Source organism: Cupressus sempervirens, chromosome 7 (genome assembly GCF_028749045.1).
Source record: "Cupressus sempervirens isolate cs-2001-9-10 chromosome 7, ASM2874904v1, whole genome shotgun sequence".
In the NCBI taxonomy this organism is placed as follows: Eukaryota; Viridiplantae; Streptophyta; class Pinopsida; order Cupressales; family Cupressaceae; genus Cupressus; species Cupressus sempervirens.
The window spans coordinates 30,883,736-30,901,765 of record NC_143124.1 but is presented as its reverse complement, the minus strand read 5'-3'; the positions used below and the strand labels follow the sequence as shown (position 1 = coordinate 30,901,765).

Sequence of the window (18,030 nt, the reverse complement as noted above, 5' to 3'; positions counted from 1 at the left end):
CTACATGTTTATTATTATTTTAACTCATCTTTGAACGTCCTCTACATGTTTTGTATTGTTCTGACACTTTCACGGATTCTTCTAGTTATATAAATTACTAATTATATATTATTCATATAAATTTACCATATATTTCTAATTAATATTTATTATTTAATAAAATATATCTTTTAAATTACTTTAAAACAAAAAAAGATTGGGACTCAACCATTTTCTTAGAATCTAAAGTGAAAGGTATGAAATAAATTATTCCAGCCTACTCAGCATTATGTCAGAACACTAGATGTTTATTATTATTTTAACTCATCTTTGAACGTCCTCTACACATTTTGTACTGTTTGGACACTGTCACGAATTCTTCTACTTATATACATTACTAATTATATATTATTCATATAAATTATATATATATTTCTAATTAATATTTATTATTTTATAAAATATATCTATTAAATTACTTTAAACAAAAAAATTGTGACTCAACCATTTTCTTAAAATCTAAAATTAAAAGTATGAAATAAATTATGCCAGCCTACTCAGCATTATGTCAGAACGACTAGATGTTTATTATTATTTTAACTCATCTTTGAACGGATTTTACGGAGCAGCTTATGGCGAGTGTTTCGTCCTCTGCGCGTTTTGTTTCATGGATTTTTCTAGGGCTGGTTCGTTGTCATTTTTGTATTAAAAAGCGTTCTGAAGACTAGGTCTTCGAGCGTAGGAACCCTGCCGGTGTTTCTCTCAACGAGAAAATAGGGAACCCCATTTATTGAAAAATCATAAAGAAAGATAAATAAAAGATAAAAAATAATGTTAAGACTATTAAATTGCCAACCGTTGATCAAAATACACATATATGCATAAAAAGTAAACTTGAAACAGAATTCAATGACAGTTGGCAGTTTTCTTGGTCTTCCTTAACACGAGGGTTCTGAACCCGTCTGCCTTCTGATCTATATAATTCACAATAGCTTTGCGCATAAATATAAACATTCATCACTAATTCTGCAGCGAGATCCTGTTCTTCCCTCAATTTCTTTTCTTTTTGTAAACGGTTTGTTGGCATTTAAATGGCTTCTTCTTCATCATCATCTCACGGACACAATCTGGAATTAAATGCCATCTCCGGATTGGAACCTGATGGCAAAAGAAGAAAGGTTTCTGAATCTTCAACATTGTTTGATGTTTTCATCAACTACAGAGGCCCCGATGTCAAACAGATTCTCGCTGCTCAGCTTTACAAATTCTTTGAGGAGTTGGGAATATGGGCATTTCTTGATTCAGAAGAGAAGGAACTTGGAAACTCGTTTCCTTCTATCATTGAAACAGCCATCCGCTCTGCTAAGGTGCACATCTCCATCCTTTCGCCAAGATATGCAGAATCAGCTGGGTGTTTGGCTGAGCTTGTTCTCATATTACAAAGTACGGCCAAAATTATTCCCGTCTTTTATCAAGTGAAGCCGTCTGATCTCCGCCATATAGAATCTGGAGCATACGCTGACGCATTCCTTAAATATAAAGTGAAAAGAAGATACCTTGAGAAGCTTAACGAGTGGAAGGAAGCCCTTCAAACTCTTTCATTTATAGCTGGAGTAGAATTTCACAGGTAATCCCTATGCGGTTTTCGTTCTTGGGCGTCATATAAATTTTTGCAATTCTGAATTTTTAAGACTTTTCTCAAAAAAATCTCGTTTTATTTTACAACGTTTCAGTGGTTCGGATTGTCAAAATATAGTAGCAGCTGTGCAAAAAGAAGTACAAAGAAAAACATCTTTACATGTTGCTGAGCATCCGGTGGGGCTCGACAATCTTGTGCAAGAATTCGAAAGGCGGTGCGTTGATGAACTTGTTCAGGATATTCAAAATCAGTGCGGGCTGGAAGACGGGAAGCAACATAAGGGTAGAGTAGTTGGCATTTTTGGCATGGGGGGGGCGGGAAAAACAACTCTTGCCAAAGAGCTGTTTAACCGAAAGAAATCGAACTACCTTAGAGCAAGCTTTTTGTTTGATGTGCGAGAAGCGGATTTGAGATGCGAGATGCCCTCTTTGCAAAGTAAGCTTCTTCAAGATCTCTTCCATAGAGATCACAGCTTGATAAGTACAGAGGAAGGAGCAAGTCTTCTGAAAGAGAATCTACAGAGGAGCCTGAAATAACCCTGACAGGTTATTGCTTTCTCCAGCACCAAAAAAATACTAAAAATTCAAAGGTTTGACATTTCGTCAAACAATTAGCAATCGAGCTCTGATACCACTGTAATGACCCTAGCTATAAAGGTCACTAAATCCCAATACGATACGATGGCAATTTGCAAACAAGCTTTTAATGACAACCCGTTAATACTCAGTATGCAACCGTTAACAAGTAAGGGTGTAATAACTCTCGAGAACTAATTGTTTAACATGATACAATAGACAATGATACCCTCAAGTTTTAAGAAAGGATCTAATTACAAGCAAATTCTTTATATATCCAACAATAGTCCAAACTGAATACAGAGCCTGTACAATAGCTAATAGTATCAAAAGGAAAACTTTAATTGGCCTTTACCCGTAGTCGTCATGGGACTGGTCGCACTCACACTTTGGAAGGAATGCCCTTCTTCAAAACTTCTGCTGCGAGACGATGCCGGCACTGATCAGAGACTCGTCATCGATCCTGCGGGTCAGACTGTCATGATAATCTAGCTGTTAACAGCATCCCGTGCCCACCAAGACCGCACCTTCCTAAACCGTAATGAAGATCAATATATAATGTCGTCCTCCTGCTTTAATTTGGCAGTCCACGTTGAATGTGTATTCATTGGTTAATTCACCGCTTGTCAGGTCTGTGCGATCTGATATAAAACAGCACCCATGAATTCATTATGGCCTTCAGCTTGCTCTTGAGAAATGCCTGTTACCCTTGATATGTGGTTGCTGAGTGCGGCTTCAATAATTATTGTAAATTCGATTGCAAAACACCGCCGATTGCAACAAGATTAAATCCACTTCTAAGATTTCTGTCGGCTCACAAATCACTGAACCCGATAGCACCTACGGCCTTGTTCCGGGAATATATACAGACGTGATGTTTCTGGAACTTTGCCTCCCACAAAAAACCCTTCACTCCCGCGTTTCCTTTTAAAAATCTTCAAATATGCGGTTGGCGCTAATGTTGTACTACAATCCGGCCTACCCAAAATCATTATATGCAAACGGCTTCCAAAATCAATTCGAGTCGATTTCTCCTCCAGCTCGACTTCAACATGATCTTTGTAATTGCACTCGGTCAGACTTCAGCCTTAACCATATACGGAAATGTTGCTGGAAGGTTGTCTGTTCATACTGCAACTTTGCTGAAGAAGTCGCTTTAACAACTGATCTTGTAAAACCTTGTAAATGACCTATATCTTCAAACTGAATTCTCAGAATAGTCCTGCCAAAATTTGGCGTTAAGCCACCAATTCTACCCTGATGAAATGACTGAATGTCACCTCCAATCTGCAATAATTCAGATGATATTTCACACCCTCAAAATTGCGTACCAATTGAGAGTTATCGTTCTCAATGGCCAACTGTGTCAATTGCAGAAACCCTAGGTTCTACAATGCACCTGTGATTGAATCACAATCTGAAACACAAAGAGAGATAATCAACTACCTTGATTCGAATGGAGCCCCGGGGTGCCTATTTATTCTTTTCCCTCCATCCTCTCCAGAGACTTCTAGAACATTTTTTATCTTATCCCTCAAGTGACTTTATTAAATATTTTCCAAATCACTTTATTAAATACAAGGTTATCTTTTAATATTTATTTATTTAATTAAAATAATTAATTAGTCGTCCTTGGACAATCAAATTAATTAAATTAATTAAATCGAACTGTCACAAAAATTGAGGACATGACAGAGCCCTTATTTGAGCTTCTTAATAGTTGTAGATGATATAGATAACGTGGAGCAGTTATACGCTTTACGCATCATGGATACATTGAATAAGTCAGATGGCAGTCTGATTATTGTCACAACCCGTGATGTTGGAGTGCTTGTAACTGCAGGAATTACTGATGGTTACAATTTAAAAGGAATGGATAAAGATGACGGGAGAGAACTTTTTTGCTGGCATGCCTTTGATCGACCACAACCGGATAGTGGTTATGAGGAGCTGGTGAACTCCTTTGTAGAGCAGTGTGGAGGCTTGCCACTATCTCTTCAAGTCTTGGGAAGGCACGTTCATGGTCGAAACGGTGGTTTTTGGAGGGCGGAATTGATCAAAGTAGGTAGGCTGCTGCCTCGAGACGTAAAGAAAAGGCTCAGAATAAGTTTTGACGCATTGGACAATGAAGAAAAACAAGTTTTCATGGATATTGCTTGCTTTTTCATAGGCAAGCCAAAGAGTATAGCCGAAAGAGTATGGGAAGGCTCGGGATGGGACCCTCAGAATGCACTAGAGAGACTCAAAGATAAGTGTCTTTTAGAAAGACAAGAAATTTTAAAGTATGAAGGACTTGTATTGAGAATGCATGACCATCTGAGGGACTTAGGAAGGCAAGTGGCAAATGAGTTCAGCCCTCCCCATCGCCTTTGGCGTCCTCAAGATCTAAAATCCCTGGTATGATTCTTACACTTTCATATTTCCCCTTACCGTTGTAATCTTATATATCTTCTAATTAGGTAATGGAAATCTAAACCGCTTCTGCACTTGCAGGAATCAAAGGGTTTCGAAGCTATACTCGCGAACACCAAAATTAGGTGTTTCCATTCCATATTTGACAAGTCCATGGGCTCTCAAGTTACATTCTTTTTAAGCCAACCAGATAATTGTCTTGATATGTCAGCTTCATTGCTATGGCTTCAGCTTCAGCCCAATTCCACAGAGCAATCAAACATTCAGCCATGGATTCCTCTTCAAAATCTGCAGTGTTTGAAAATCGAACACGGACAATTCAAAACGTTGTGGAACAAAGGCATACAGGTATTTTGATATTCTCTCTGAATTTTTTTGAACTCAAGACTATTGTAGAAATCATCATTCTATTATTGCGTCCGTACTATATTTTTAATCATTGAAAAGCTATCCACAACTTCATTGAATTTCAGGCGCCCTCCAAGTTGAAAGAGCTGCAAATTTCTCAAACTTCTTTGGAAGAGTTTCCAGATTTGGTAGGAATATCGAAAGACGGTTCAGAAAATTTGTTTCTAGGAGATGAGGATGAGTCTAAGCCCCCGATGAATAGCCTTGAAAAGCTAGATATCAAGGTCAGTGGTGAAAAATGTATATCCAGGGTATTTATCAGAAGTACTGACTATCCCAGCCTTAAGTCATTGAAACTTCACGGTATGGAAAATCTTGTTGAAGTGAGTTTAATTAGGGTGGAGACATTAAGTTATCTAGATATTAGAAACTGTAAAAAACTCAAAACATTGACAGGAATATCTGAGCTTAAAAATCTTGAGCTGTTAAACATTAGTCAATGTCCAGAAGTTGAATTCGAGAAATTGTGTCTCAGGGAAATGAATTGTCTGAAGAAGGTAAGTTTGGGTAGGAATGTGAACGTTAGATATTTTGAGTTGGAAGGTTGTCAAAATTTAAAAGCAACAGAGTTTTCTTGTGAAAAACTAATAAATTTAAGCATTCAGAACTGCCCGAAGCTTAAGAAGTTGCCAGCTTTTATGGGTCCAAGTTGCCTAGAGACAGTTGTAATTAATGGATGTGGGAAGTTTGAAAATCTTCAGTTGGATGGTTGTCGAAATTTGAAAAGTGTGTCAGGTAACTTTGAACCTACAAAGTTTTGGATCTCTGGTTCTCCTCAACTTGAGGAGTTTCCGATTCTCGACACACTCGTCAGTCTGTCTGTAAAAAGTTGCGGAGATTTGCAGAGAGTATCAGGAACTGGTGATTTTACGGAGCTTACAGAGCTGATTATCAAAGACTGCCAGAAGCTTGGCAAGTTGCCAAGCCTTGCCAGATTGAGCTCCATGGAGAAACTCGCGATCGAGTCTTGTGAGGGACTACAGATTATAACAGGCATTGAAGAGTTGAGTGCATCAGAATATATGAGACTCTGTTATTGCAGCAATTCAGTCATATGGAATTGTATTCATAAGTTGAAGGTAATGATTTCAATACTGGTACAGTTTTTTACATTTCATTGTTGACATTCACTTTTGTTTTTCAATTTTTGAAATGAAAATAATTTACCGTGCTTGAATGTGAGAGTTTTGCTTCTTGATTTCAGAGTGTGCCAAGGAGAATGGATATGATTGGAAGAGCAATGAATGGAGCGGATTCAATTTTAAACGAAAAATTGTTTTCTGATGCTCAAATTGGCGTCCATGAAGTCACTGACATCGTTCAGTTTAGGGCTGAAAACAGTGATGACGAGGACAGTGACGATGAGGGGGGAGATCGGAAAGCATTTAGTTTTGTTATTGTGTGCTTTGTGGTGCTTGCTCTGTGAAAAATCAAACTATTGCAGTCACTGATTATTAATCTCCTATCACAAATGATTATTAAACTGCTGAAAATAAATTCCCAGCTAATATCGAAAAATAACACAACTGCAACTTCACTTAAAATACGGAAAGAAATGCGCAACAGAATCAACACAATATTTTCGGACAAATTGTCCTTGGAAAAACCCCTAAGGGAAAACCAGTTCTACAGATGAGAAATTATATTAAACTTCAGCAAATCAAGAGATACAAAATTCCTTGCCTTACACTGGCAGAACTCCGACAACCTCCTAATTTCTCCCGCTGATATTTCTCACTGCTATCCCTGCGCTAACACTGCGCCTTTGCTAACACTGCAAGACTGTTTGCTAACACTGCAAACTGCTTCACAAAAGCTTCTCTCTTGTGCCCTTGCTAACACTGCAAGACTGTTTGCTAACACTGCAAACTGCTTCACGAAAGCTTCTCCCTTGCTAACACTGCAAGACTGTTTGCTAACACTGCAAACTGCTTCTCCAAAAGCTTCCTCCTGTGCCCTTGCTAACACTGCAAGACTGTTTGCTAACACTGCAAACTGCTTCACCAAAGCTTCACACTGTGCCCTTGCTAACACTGCAAGACTGTTTGCTAATACTGCAAACTGCTTCACCAAAGCTTCTTCCTGTGCCCTTGCTAACACTGCAAGACTGTTTGCTAACACTGCAAACAGCTTCACCAAAGCTTCACCGCCTTTTTCTCCAAATGCCCCCTAGACCCCTTTTTATACTACTCTCGTTGGTAAACCAACGACCGAGATTAAATCAAACCAACGGCTAAGATTAAGACAACTCAACAGCCAATAATAGAATTGGTTGCAAGGTGTCCAAAAGGGAATCTCTAAAATTAGTAAATAATAACCATTTACTAATTTTTGGCAAGTGGACAAACAGCTGTCCAAACCACCCATAAATACAACCACTATTCATAGATAAGGACGAATAGCTGTCCAAGCTACCCATAAATAGTGCTGCTATTTTCGGGTCAGAAATAACAGCTGTCCAACTAACAATAATTAACACTCCCTCTTAGCGAGGAAGCTGTTCTGCATGACACCCATCTTATCTCTGAAGAAGATAAATTTGGCCTTTCCCAAAGCCTTCGTCAGAATGTCTGCTACCTGCTCATCTGTAGGTATGTATTGTAGTCGAACAACTCCCCTTTGTACACAATCTCTGATGAAGTGATATCTGATATCTATATGTTTAGACTTATCATGAAACACTGGATTTTCAGACAACTTGATGCAACTCTGATTGTCACAATGTATCACAGTAGTCTCAACCTTCTGACCAAACAAGGCTACTAACAACTTCCGAAGCCATATAGCTTCACATGTCGCCATGCTAGCTGCTATGTATTCTGCTTCTGCTGAACTTAGAGCCACAGACTTCTGCTTCCTGCTGAACCAAGATACAACTCCTGATCCCAAGCTGAAACAACACCCTAAAGTGCTCCTTTTGTCTGTTGTACTTCCTGCCTAATCTGCGTCAGTATAGCCTATCAACCTGATACCTTCACCTCGAACATATCTGATCCCATACTCGACTGTACCACACAAGTAACGTAGCACATGCTTAGCCGCTATCCAATGCATTCTCTTTGGTTCAACCATGAACTGACTAAGAGAGTTAACTGCAAATGCTATATTTGGCCTAGTGTTGACCAAATACATAAGCGAACCAATCAACTGTCTATATAAAGTGGGATCTACATCTTTCTCCTTAGATGTATCGTCATGCTCTGTGCTCACCTTCGGAACACCTGTCACGGTCTCACGAAGCAATTTAAGTGCTCCATGATGAATATGGCCCATCCTCCTATGCCATAGCTCTCCAAGATCTCTAGGATTATTGTTGCTCATAAGTGCCTTAGGAGTATCAAACTGCAATCTATAAAGGCGATCACTCCTAACTCCAATAGTTATGGGTGATTTCCAATCCTTGTGCTTAATCAACACATGTGTCCCTCTAAAGAGTACATTATACCCCCTATCCTGAAGAACAGATACAGAAATCAAATTCATACCTAATCTTGGCACATATAACACATCATGAAGAGGAATTATCTTTCCATTCTCCCTCTGAAACTGAACAGTCCCTTTCCCAACAGGGTTGAGTTTGGACAAGTTTCCCATAGAAATCTGGATGTTGGTGTCCTCCTCCTTGTAACTGGAGAAGTACTCTCTAACTCCTGTCATACGAAATGACGCCCCACTATCTATATACCAAACACACTGTGAGGTTGAGCTAACCATACAAGCTATGAGTGCAAACTCATCTTCCATTCTGCTGGAGAGTTCTTCTGCACTTGCTGAAGCTGCCACCTGCTTCTTACCCTTTTTCCTCTCTGGGCAATCACTGACATAGTGGCCAAACTCGTGACATCCAAAGCATTTAACCTTAGAAAGGTCCTTCTTCTTCTTTTCACTTTGTGAATTTGATCCTTTGCTAGATCCCTTCTTTGCTTTCCCTTTACCCGCTAGGGCAACGTTCTCTTGTTCCACCTCATTTTTCTGACTCTTGTTGGCCCCATTGACAAGACTTAGTCTAAACTCCTCCTGAGTGAAATCAGTCCATAGTCGATCCCAACTCGGTAAAGTATCTCGTCCACTGACAACTTGAACAAAGACACTCCATTTTTTAGTAAACCCATTTAGGGCTATTCTCACTAGCTCATCATCACTAGGGCTATCTCCAACAGCTGCTAACTCATCCTTGACAAGTCTGAGCCTGGTGAGGTAACTTGTGACGTCTTCTCCCTGATTCATCTGGGTATTCTTTAGCTTCTCTCTGAGAATCAACTTCATGTTAGTGGTAGCATTCTGGTACAGATTTAGAATGGCATCCCACATCTTCTTTGCTATATCTAGCTCCGAGATATGTGGAACAATATGATCCTTGACACCATCAAGGATAATCCTCCTCGCTTTGGCATCGTCCTTCCTATATGCTGCAAGCTGTGTTGCATCCGTTGGTACAGGTACACCACTGGTAGCATAATCCTTGATACCATTCTCTTCCAACAATAAAGAAATTCTGGCCTTCCAGACACCAAAATTTGAGGCACCATCCAATCTATCCTGATCTCTCAAACCAGCTGAAGCCATCTCAAGGGTTTAAAGCAATAATAAATCTAAAGAGATCAAAATTTCTTTCCTAGGGCAAAACTCTTCTACCCTTAACAATGCTCTGATACCATGTGAAAAATCAAACTATTGCAGTCACTGATTATTAATCTCCTATCACAAATGATTATTAAACTGCTGAAAATAAATTCCCAGCTAATATCGAAAAATAACACAACTGCAACTTCACTTAAAATACGGAAAGAAATGCGCAACAGAATCAACACAATATTTTCAGACAAATTGTCCCTGGAAAAACCCCTAAGGGAAAACCAGTTCTACAGATGAGAAATTATATTAAACTTCAGCAAATCAAGAGATACAAAATTCCTTACCTTACACTGGCAAAACTCCGACAACCTCCTAATTTCTCCCGCTGATATTTCTCACTGCTATCCCTGCGCTAACACTGCGCCCTTGCTAACACTGCAAACTGCTTCACAAAAGCTTCTCTCTTGTGCCCTTGCTAACACTGCAAGACTGTTTGCTAACACTGCAAACTGCTTCACGAAAGCTTCTCCCTTGCTAACACTGCAAGACTGTTTGCTAACACTGCAAACTGCTTCTCCAAAAGCTTCCTCTTGTGCCCTTGCTAACACTGCAAGACTGTTTGCTAACACTGCAAACTGCTTCACCAAAGCTTCACACTGTGCCCTTGCTAACACTGCAAGACTGTTTGCTAATACTGCAAACTGCTTCACCAAAGCTTCTTCCTGTGCCCTTGCTAACACTGCAAGACTGTTTGCTAACACTGCAAACAGCTTCACCAAAGCTTCACCGCCCTTTTCTCCAAATGCCCCCTAGACCCCTTTTTATACTACTCTCGTTGGTAAACCAACGACCGAGATTAAATCAAACCAACGGCTAAGATTAAGACAACTCAACAGCCAATAATAGAATTGGTTGCAAGGTGTCCAAAAGGGAATCTCTAAAATTAGTAAATAATAACCATTTACTAATTTTTGGCAAGTGGACAAACAGCTGTCCAAACCACCCATAAATACAACCGCTATTCATAGATAAGGACGAATAGCTATCCAAGCTACCCATAAATAGTGCTGCTATTTCCGAGTCAGAAATAACAGCTGTCCAACTAATAATAATTAACATGCTCATGACTTTAGTCGATTACTTGAATTGAATCAGTCGCTTCCACAGCATGAGTTCAGACTTGAGGTGCGTGAAGGAGAATAGATAATTACAATGGTAGCATCTAATGATTGGAGCCACTCTTCTTACTGTAAGAAAGTTTCAGATGTTTTGAGGAGGTTTGGAGTGATGAAAAAGGGGTTCCGAGTGGAACTGAAGAAAAATGAAGAATCAAAAAGTTTGAAAGTTTTACATAAAATTGTTGACAGATTACATCATGGGAGCAGAGCAATGGTTTTGCGGGCAGGGAGATAATGTTATTTTATTGAACAGTTTTTATTTCTCAAATTTGTAAACATCCTTCCTTCTGGTGCAGTCACAAAAAGGAAATTAAGGTTGGAAAATAAGTCAACTTTTCCTATTTAACATGGGTACAGCCAAATTTTTGTATTTTTAAAGTTTGTAATAGGGAAAGCAAAGCTATTTTTAATGAGACCAAAAATGATCAATTAAATCATGGGGATCATTAATGGAATTCATTTATTTATATTTGTGTTAAATCATACTTTAAAATAATAAGTTCAACAGTTTGGATCTCTTAAATTATAGTCTTTGTTTAAAATGTTCAATTATTTGTATCTCTTCAATTAAAGTGTTACTCAAGGTGTTCAATTATTTGAAAATTTAAGATTTAGATTGAGATAATTATTTTAAAATTATTTAAAATAATAATAATATTAATTCAGATATAGTTAAGATGCAAGAAATTTAAAGCCATTGTAATAATTATTTAACTTTTCTTAATTAATAAATTAAAAAATTGTTAATATATTTACTAATTTTTTAATATTATACATAAATTTAGTTACGCTTATTAAATAAACATAATAAATTAACTTAGATAAATGAGCTGAGGGGTAAGTAGAAATTATTTAAAACAAATGATGAGATTAAATAAATAAATGTAATTAAAAAAAAGTTTGACTATTGATTATGGAAAAATAAAATGGCAAAATTTTTAATTTAATTATATTTGAAGATTTTAGGACTAGTAACAAATACCTTAGATTGTGGAAATTATTCGTCATAAATACTAAGTCGCTTTTTATCTCTCTGTTAGCTTGGATTAGCTATTGTTTTGCATGAGGTGTTTATCTCTTTGTTTCTTGAATGTATAGAAATAAGATCCTTGTCTATAGTTACAAACTAAGATCTTAGTTAGCATTTACATATTATTAGAATCTTATACCAATTTTGGTATAATCCCCATATGAGAGTTGAACACCTGTGGTTCGAGTTCCTCTTGTTGCAATAAATTTGAGATTTAGATGTAACAATAAGAAATTAATGACTTTTAGTCATGAAAATGAATAACAAGGGAAAAAAAAACATAATAGCTCATATATAAAGAGGGCATACAAAGGAACTTGGATTTATAAAATTAGGCCTAAAAATGTCAAATTGGTGTGATAGGCACCCTAGTCTAGTGTATGTGCAAATAGGAAGATGCAAGTTCACAATCAACTAATCTTGGAGGTTTTCCTTTCCATAATTCATTAAAAGATAATCAAAATGTTATTTGGGCTCCCTAGTCTAAAGGTTTTTATCTATTCAAAATCAATGAATGTTTATCACCATTTTCCCTTTGCACTTGTAATACTTTCTACTCTTAGATATGAAGTTGCACATATGAAACATTAGAATAAAGAGTTACGTTATATAGGAGCTTACCTAAGCTAACCTTTCCACCTCAATTATTAAATCTTTGACATGATGTCTTAGATTTCTAGAATATCTTAGCTTGTGCTTTCATAATGGAAAAACACAAAGAAGTTGATCACAAATTCCACAAAATGGATGCATACCTCTGTTAGCCTCTCTTTGAGTTGCTTCCTTTTCTAAAGTTTAAATTTTTAAATCCTACTAGCAAAAAAATCATTTTCATGTTTTATAGAGTGGGGAATTTTGTCAAAAACCCTAGCAAATAAATGCATAAGTTAAACCCTTTTTATATTTTAAACCTTTTAGGGTTTTTCTTCGATTAAGGATAATCTTTTTTATGATGGATCATATCCTAAGTTTTCATGTTTCTATTGAAGTTGATGAAAGATCAACCCCACAATTCCCAAGAATCACTTGTATGCAAACACTTATCATAGAAAGAGAGAAGAAAAAGCTATGAAGGTTAGAAATCCTAGATCCATAGAAGAGACATTCTTGATAAGAAAGAAAAGAAATTGCTATAATCAAGAGTGAATTAATAAAATAATTACAAAGAGAGATTGTCCTTATAAAGGAGATCAAAACCCTAAAAAGGTCTAACTTAAGTTGCATTATAATAATTAATAAAAGAATTAATTATTAGATGCCTAAAGTCTAGCTTAAGAAAAATAGAGTTAATTAGGAGATATCTAATTAATCTAACACACCTTAAGATAAATTTAGGGAGTAGCTCAAAACCTAGAAACTACTACTAAAAGTAGATTCGGGTACCTACAACAAAACTTGATGAGGTACCCAAGCACAACCAAATCTCTAAAAAGAGGAGAAATAGAGAAAACCACATGGGAAAAAATCTACTCCAAAAAGAGATGGAAAACATGCTGAAAGAAAGTAATGAAGGATTGAAGAAGCCTCCAAACTAGGGAATGTCCTAGAAGATAGGAAAAAAAGATGATCATGAAGAATACCACTGAAGCATCTAGAAGCTACAATGCTCAATCAAACATAACTACTAATATGAAGAACTTTCACTGAAATAGAACCTGACTAGGTAGGGAAGACTATAATCTGCATCAAATCAGGAGGTACACAAAGGCAAACAACTGAACTCGAATATACAAATGACATAAAACACCAAAGTTAGAAGAGATGATCAATTGAACATGGAAAGATGCATCCGAAGTAGGAACAAAAAGAAGAGTGTCTATATGATAAATGGTCCATCTCACCAAAATACATAGGTACCTAGCCACTGCATCTTCCTAGTACATAGGAACAAATACTAAATACATAGTTCACTCCATTGAACCAAGGAAGCATAATAAACAATAAAGGAAATGCCCCTAATGCAGACAAGGGTGAGGTGATAGGTAATTGGAAAAGTGAGCCAAAAGAACGACATGTCAAGGAATCATGATCAAGATGCACAAAAGAGTACATATGTGTATACTAAGGTTATCAATCTCAAACATGACATGAGACTAATGTTATAGAAGGGAAACTCACTAGACAAAGGAAGATGGAAAACAAAGCAAAAATATCAACCCCTAATGGTACTTTAATCAAAGTAGTGCATGTACAATAAGACACAAGATATAATAAATCCCAAGAATACAATAATCTATTTGAGTGTCCTCAGTCGACACTACTTGAATCAAAAGGCAAAACAAGGCAAAACTACTGAAATGAAAATACAGATAAAATATGGCACTTTATCTTAGTGTGTTTGTGAGAATGCATAAAAGTGATATCTAAATAGACCAGAAGAGACATAAGACTAATACAATAGATAGTATAAGTCATGAAAAATCATTTGAAGTAATGAAATTGATCCCTAAACCTGAAACAACTAAGATATCCACTAGAATGCAAAAATCCAAAAAATTGAATAGAATGTGTTTGGAGTAGAATCTAGAAAAAAAAACCAGCATCATTGGAAAGATCTCAGAAAGATCTTTCCAATGATATAAAGAATTCCCAAATCAGAGATCAGATGCTCAAGATATGTCTCCTAGAGTAAAAAACTTTACCCTTGACTTTGACAACATAAAAATCCGTCAAAAAAAGCATTAAAACTGAAAATCACCTATACCACTATGACGAGCTTGGAACTAGCGTTCCGACAATATCTTGCTTTTAGAAAAATGGAGTTTGTATGCCCAAGCTATTAGCAAAAATGTGAAGGTAGGTCCAAATAGAGCTTGAAGGGGTGATAGGAATGCTGATGCAATGCTGATGTCAGCAAGAGATGACCATAAATTTGATGGGAAAATGGTCATTGAGGCAAAAGATGCCATGAAATGACCCCTGATATCAAAAAAAGAACATCCATTATGCCAAGAAAAAATAATTCATTAGCAAGCAAAGAGTCAATGCTAGAATAATCCAGTGGCCAATAATAAATATCACATGTAAATAAAACACCATGCAAAGCTCAAAAGAACCACCTTAAAAATATTTCCTCCTAAATGAAATTGCATGCATGAGTATAGTCAATGATAGAGGAACCCATCGTGTAGGAAGAATCACAATCTTATAGACCCATAAAGAGAATGACACTGACTACGGTACAACTTATTTGCACCTAGCCGACACATGTACCTTTGCACCTTTGTATGGACTACCTGATAGTACTTGTGCCTCTAACACCAAGTGCAGCGAATCCAATATTCATCTTGTAAAAATACAACACTAACATTGATTAAGTTTTTATTTTTTCAATGAAAGTTGTTTATAATATTAAGAAGCATTATAATTCTTTTAAGAAAATTTATATGATAATTTTAAATATTAATTTCTTTTTAAATTAATAGTTATTATTTTTAATATTGTATTTTATATATATTTATATTTTTTCTAATGAAATTTTATGTATGATTTAACTTAATAAAATTTGATGTATTAAATATATAAATCTAATTGTTTTATTATATAGTAATAAATTTAAGTAAAAAATATTAAAATACTATTAAATAAACTAGTCAAAAGTAGTATTTAATTAAGAAGCACATGTGCAAGTTTTACATTCATACTGTTCAAAAAAGTAAAATTCATCATTTAAAATTAAGAAGTACTTTTTTTATTTCATTATTTACCTAAATCTTGAGACAATTACATAGTAATGTCTCTTTTTTAAACTTAAAAAAATGCATCCTCACAAAGTACACAAGTAGAGTTAACAAATTAGGTAATATTTTATTTATTTAAAGACATTTTTAATACCTTATTTTATCATATAACTAAAAAATCTTATTCAAATAAAAATATGCTTAATAATCTTATTTCTTTAAAAAATCTAAAGTTATTTAAAGTTGTTAAAGTGAATATTACAATATTATAATTGAGTAGATTTGAACCCAAGACCTCTTTAGTGTTGTAGGCTCTTGCCTAATATTATAATCAATTTTGTTAAACTATTAAAATTATATTCTCTTGTAATTATTTTGAAAGTCTTATTTAAAGAATACAAATTGAAATCTATACAATTATAATTACTTCAATTTTTTATTACTTCTTTGTTCTCCCTATTCATATGTTTATTCTAAATATTTTATAAAATAATTTATTTATTGGCTACTTTTTGAAACAGTTCTAAAATTTTAAAAGGAACACCAAACTAGAATAAAAAAAGGAGTAAACTATATAAATAATAAAGGACAAGCACCAACATACTACATGTATGTCAAGGGATGCACAAACAACATTGCATTTGATTTGATTGGTGCGAAATACAAGGGGCTAGGTGGCATAGGCAAGGTAAACAAAATAGTTTACCCTTTAGCCGTTGCCAAAAAATGTCATACCTTCAAGGAGTTGACATAGTGCAGATGCAAAGAAATAGCACAGAGATCAGAGGGGATTGACTATAACCAAGACTTGAGAAGATCATGTGGAGGGGCTCAAGGTAGAGTAGGAGGTACTTTGTCCTCCACCAAACACACATTGTAGGCTTATGGGTATGGTTCTGCCTAATAAAAAAAATGCTTCCACCAAACTTGCATATGCATCTCGACATCCCAAACTATCATCCATTCATATTGTGATTTCCAAAATTTCCATGGAGCACGTGGACCAAGAGAAGGAAGATGTCCACATTAGGTATGAGCTTCGATGGTGGGAGCCACTTTGGGTGATAGAGTTGAAACTCGAACAACCTACTTTTCCCCCTGTAAATCTTTTGCTAAGAATAAACAAGAAAATCCCATTTCCATCTAAATATTTTCAACAATACAAATATACTCACTACCTCGATTTGTGTGCCTAGGTCAAACTACTTAGGTATAAAAAAATCTTGCCTCAAAGGTCAACAATGTTGAAACTAGACATATTTTAAATGGAAATAGGGGTTTTCAAGTGTTTTGAGCTCAATGGTGATGTCTATTTGGGTTCAAAGCGCTCCAAAAAAAAGTCCTTCCCAAATCCAATACAAAATATTTTGAAAGCCATAGATCTAAAAACTGATGCCTAATCTCTCAAGAATAGAACATGGGCATGGAGATCTCGAGCTCTAATACCATGTTAAAGTTGAAGGATCAACCCCATAGCTCTCAAGAATCACCAGCATGCAAACACCTATCACAAAAAGAGAGAAGCAAAATCTACAAAGGCTAGAAACCCTAGATCTATATATGAGACATTCTTGATGAGGAAAAAGAGAAATTTTTATAATCAGAAAGTGAATCAATCAAATAATTACAAAGAGAGATCATCCTTCGAAAGGAGATCAAAACCCTAAAAAGCTCTAACCTAGGTTGCATTATAATAATTAAAAAAAAGAATTAATTATTAGATGCCTAAAGTTTAGGTTAAGAAAACTAGAGTTAATTACAAAATATCTAATTACTTTAACAATTTCATTCTTCCCTGTGGTCATGTGTTAATTTTTTTCAGGCTTCATATTTTATTTCCTTATTATTTCTTACCTTTTGTGGACCCTACAAACAAGCTATTTTACAACCATCAGATCTTTTTTAGATCCATGACTCTTGCTTTGTCATTATTTAAAATAATAAGGCTTTTAAATTTAATGATAAAGCAAGCAAGTGACACATGTCCAATGGGACCACAAAGCATAGCTAGCTGAACAACTAATAGGAACCTTTAAATGCTAATAAGATCAATGATTGTTGCGCCCACACAATATGAAGATGTGTTGAATTTAACCAATGCGACATAGTGAGTAGAGGACACATGCATAAAGTAGGTCTGAAGGGTTGTGAGTTGCAAAAGGAATGACATCATCAAAATAATAGGCATCACTTTATGATTGGTTCACACTCAAGCTAAGAAAGTTTTGAATTTTATCCCCATCATTGATCAAGTCAAAGATCGACAAATATTTGATAGTCGCTATGGAGAAATGCTCAAACTTTAAAGAATGCAACAATACGAGAAGCAGACATCTGTCCCTCTAGGGCATACAAAAGAAAAGAAAGTCAATCTTTCCTAGCCATTAGATCATGATTTCATCTCTGGATTTCATATTGTCGCAATAAGAAAGTGCTCATAATTTACCAAATGTGACAAAGTGACCAATTGCCATGTGGATATAGTGGGTCCCAATAGGTAATAAGTTGTGTTACTTCCAGATTGTTGATCTAGAAAGATCAACAACCATCATCA

At 35.8% G+C, this 18,030-nt stretch overlaps 1 pseudogene; it reads left to right on the top strand.

Annotated features, from left to right (window-relative positions):
* The first annotated feature begins 1,070 nt into the window (after nt 1-1,070).
* Nucleotides 1,071-11,001, top strand: LOC149545276 (disease resistance protein Roq1-like; annotated as a pseudogene).
* Nucleotides 11,002-18,030: the final 7,029 nt, after the last annotated feature.